General features: G+C 52.4%; 1 pseudogene; it reads left to right on the plus strand.

The window, feature by feature from the left end:
- The first annotated feature begins 2,139 nt into the window (after window positions 1-2,139).
- Window positions 2,140-3,401, plus strand: LOC100429189 (adenosylhomocysteinase pseudogene; annotated as a pseudogene).
- Window positions 3,402-4,514: the final 1,113 nt, after the last annotated feature.

Here is a 4,514-nt window from a genome sequence, read left to right on the forward strand (position 1 = left end):
AGTGTGGGGAGCCCCGGGCAGAGCCCAGAGAGAAATGCCAGCCCTGAGACTGAGACACGATCCAGGGAGATGCACTGAATTGTGTCCTCCCCAAAATTTATATACTAAAGTCCTGACCCCTGGTTCCTCAGGATGCAGCTGTACTGTGTTTGGAGAGGATTTGTAAAGGTTAAACAAGGTCATTAGGGTGCGCCCTAGTCCAGTACGACTGGTGTCCTCACAGGAACAGTTTAGGAAACAGACATGCGTGGAGGGAACAGCATGGGAGGACACAGGAGGAAGGCGGCCGTCAGCAAACCCGGCTCCATGAGACCCAGAGGAAACGACCCCCACACCTTGACCTTGGACTTGCAGCCTGCAGAATTCTCAGGAAAAGTGTCTGTTTTTTGTCACTCAGTGTGTGGAACTTTGTTCTGGCCCCTAGTGGACAAATACAATGGCTTTGCTGTTAACAGCCTAGTGGACAAATGCAAAGGCTTTGCTGTTAACAGCCCGGACCTACGTTTCTTGCACATAAGGCATGGGACTCCCTCATCCCCTCTGCCCAGGTCCAGCCCTCGTCTCCGAGCTGAGCTTACCGGGTAGGCTGCGGGCAGCAGGCGGGAGTGGGGCCTGATGGAAGGGGCGGTGCTGAGGCAGTGAGGGCTGCAGAGGGATGCTCACTTGCTCATGTGTCTCAGCTTCATGGAAGCATCCGGAGCAGGAGTGAAGGAAGCAAGGTAACAGGGGCCACTCATGGGGAGACAGATGGGCAGGCTCCTCCACATGCTGGGGACAACTTTGGGGGCACCTGCTAAAGCCATTGCCACACCCTCAAACTTCCCCATACCCCGTGCAGGGTCCAGCAGCAGCCCTGATTATATGGTATAACCTTGGTGGTCAGATCAGGCATGCACAGCTTGGCCCAGACTATGGGATCAGAATCTCTCCCCAGCAACGTGGCCATGGGGTCTCTGAAGAGAAGACGAGCAACCATAGACTGCAGGGCTACTCGCAACAGCCAAGTACACAGAGAGGCAGAGGTGGGGAGAAGGGAGCAGGTGTGGAGGGAGGGGAGGAGCAGAACTGAGGCCACATAGCCCAGGGAGCAGGGAAAACTGAAGGATACCCCAAGCAGGGGTCCTGTGGGTTTTCCAATGTCTGGTCCTGCTAAGACCTGGCTGCTCTTGTGATCATGAGCTGGCAACCTACAGTCACTACAGCCCTGTCCTTCTGTTGTCTCCTCTTGGGTCCTGCCTCCGCACAGCCTGTAGCCAGGCTCAGGCTGGGATCTCCCATACGGACCCTAAGGCAGGCTTTCTTACACTTTCCACGGAAATTCTCCAGCTGATAGAAGTGAACTCCCCAAGCTGGGGCCACTTTCTCAAGTGGTCTGTAAAATTTTTGCAAGGTTTGTGGTTCATCTAAAAGATTCATAATTTAAAAATGGAATTCTTGATAGTTAAGTCAAGGCAGATTGGGTTTCTGGTGAGAGTCAGCTCTCTGGTTCATCGTTAGCATCTTTTGGCCAACAATGTCTCCTGTGTCCTCCCACCGTGGAAGGAGGGAGGCAGCCCTCTGGGGCCTCTTTTATAAAGGCACTAATTCCATCCATGAGGCTCCACCCTGGTGACCTAATCACCTCCCCATACCCCCACTTCCTCATACCATCCCTTGGGGTTTAGGATTTCAGCATATGAATCTTTAGGGGACACTAACTTTCAGGTCATAGCATTTGGACTTACACCATTGCCCCACCCCCGCCCCTCTAATTCTTGGGCCTTCAGACTCAGACTGAGTCACACCACTGACATTCTTGTTTTTCTAGCTTGCAGATAGCAAACCGTGGGACTTCTCGGTCTCCATAACCACATGGGGCAATTCCTATAATAAATCTGCTCTTACATATACCCGTATATATCCTGTTGGTTCTATTTCTCTGGATAACCCTGGCTAATACACACTGTGGGCACCTCTGCAATACCAAGGGCCTGGCCATCTGTTTGAAATGTAAAATAGAAAACACACACATACACACACACATACACATACAGAGACAGAGAGACCCTGCCCAGAGCCACCCACCCACCCAGTGCCTGTCCCCAGACCAAGGCCCAGTCCCCTTCACCTGTCTCCATCATAAGCGCCGCCAGCCTGTCTGACAAACTGCCCTGCAAAGTTATTGACATTGGCCTGGCCGCCTGGGGATGCAAGGCCCTGAACATTGTGAAGAAGGAGATGCCAGGCCTGATGCACATGCGGGAGCTGTACTAGGCCTTCAAGCCACGAGGCTCCCAAGCTCCAAAGGCACCCACATCGCCAGCTGCTTGCACACGACCATGGAGACGGCCATCCACATTGAGACCCTCATCACCCTGGGTGCCCCAGCAGCAACATCTTCCTCACCCAGAACCATGTGTTGACTGCCATTGCCAAGTCTGGCATTCCAGTATACGCCTGGAAGGGCGAAAGGACAAGGAGTACCTGTGGTGCATCGAGCAGTCACTGTAATTCAAGGACAGGCCCTCAACATTATTCTGGAGGATGGGGGTGACTTCGCCAACCTCTTCCACACCAAGTACTCACAGCTCTTGCTGGGCCACCTGAGGTACTTCCAAGGAAACCAAGACTGGGGTCCACAACCCACACAGGATGCTGGTCAGTGGGATCCTGAAGGTGCCAATGACAACAACTCCATCACCAAGAGCAAGTTCAACAAGCTCTATGGCTGCTGGGAGTCCCTCATAGATGGCATCAAGTGGGCCACAGAGGTGATGATTGCCGGCAAGGTTGCGGTCATAAACATGGGCAAGAGCTGTGCCCATGCCCTGTGGGGTTTCGGGGCCCACGTCATCACCAAGATAGACCCCATTAACACACTGTAGGCTGCCATGGAAGGCTATGAAGGGACCACCATGGACGAAGCCTGTCAGGAGGGCAAAACCTTTATCACCACCACAGGCTGTGTCAACATCGTCCTTGGCCGGCACTTTGAACAGGTGAAGGATGAAGCCATCATGTGTAACACTGGACACTTTGATGTGGAGATCGATGTCAAATGGCTCAGCGAGAACATTGGGAGAAGGTGACCATCAAGCCCCAGGTGACCAGGTACTCGCTGAAGAATGGACGCCGCACCATCCTGCTGGCTGAGGGTCAGCTGGTCAGCCTGGGTTGTGTCATGGGTCACCCTGGCTTTGTGACGAGTGACTCCTTCATCAACCAGGTGACTGCACAGATTGAGCTGTGAACCCACCCAGAGAAGTACCCCATCGGGGTTCACGTCCTGCCCAAGACGCTGGATGAGGCAGTGGCTGAAGCCCACCTGGGCAAGCTGAGCATGAAACTGACCAAGCTGACTGAGAAGCAGGCCCAGTACCTGGAGCATCTCCCCTGATGGCCCCTTCAAGGCTGATCATTGATGCTACTGAGAGCCAGGCCTGCATTTCACCTTCCAGCTGCTGTTCTTGCCCAGGCCCTGCCTCTCCTTCTTAAGAGCAAATAGCACCAACTTAGTGACTGGTTGGTCAGCGTCCCCCATCGACTCCCCAGGGCTGGTCACTCCGTTTTTGGCTTCTGCTGCACCCTCATACTATTCCAGGTGTGTCAGGGGAACTGAGAGGCCCCTCTTCAAGCCCTGGTCATGGCGGAGATACGAGGTAGACAGCCACAGGGAACCGTGAGCTCAGTGGTCTTGTAACTGCTCACTAAGTCAGTCCTCCCTTAGCCTGGATGTCAGCAGTGGAGTCACAAAGCCCACGTACTTTACCATCTAGGCCTTCCCCTGGTCTGTGGACTTACACCGTGTGCTTGGTTTATAGGTTCAGTCATTCTTCAGCCCCTGATAGACGAGAAGGAGCTGCACTGAAGGGCAAGGAGGAACTGTTTCAATTTTCCTGAGAGCTTGGCTTAGTGCTGGGCCTTCTCTTAAACCTCATGACAAAGAGGTTGGTACTTTCAGTCCCTGTTTTACAGGAATTAGAATACACTGTTAAGGAAAACAGAAAGAACAGAGAAGTGACAGCCAGAGGTTGAGAGGGGCCAGAAAAGCATAAAAAGCAGGCACAGATCGGCTACCACTTTGTAACAAGAGAGTTCCTATCACAACCCTGGGTCAAAAAGAGAATAATTCGGCTTATAATGTTTATAATGTTAAAATAAAGCAGGAAGGTAGGTTAATAAAAATCTCAATGCCATTAAAAAAAAAGAAAGAAACAGAGGGAGGACATAAAAATGAATGTTTCAATAGATTACCTGACCAGGTATGCAAATAACCCAGCACAGCACAGGCAGAAACACTAGGCAGTGCTTGAGACACAGAGTTCCCTTCTGCCTCTCTGTCTCCCTCTACATGCTGAGCCTACTCAGGGAATTCTGGTGAGACATGGAGTTCCCTTCTGCCACGCTGTCTCCCTCTACATGCTGGGCCTACTCAGGGAATTCTGGTGTTCACAAAAGGGGTCAGGGGAACTGCATGAAGACCACAGCTTTGTGTAGGCCCAAAAGCTTCAACACAGGCTTATGGATGTGTGGTT

The sequence above is a fragment of the Macaca mulatta genome, chromosome 9 (assembly GCF_049350105.2).
Source record: "Macaca mulatta isolate MMU2019108-1 chromosome 9, T2T-MMU8v2.0, whole genome shotgun sequence".
NCBI classification, from domain to species: domain Eukaryota; kingdom Metazoa; phylum Chordata; class Mammalia; order Primates; family Cercopithecidae; genus Macaca; species Macaca mulatta.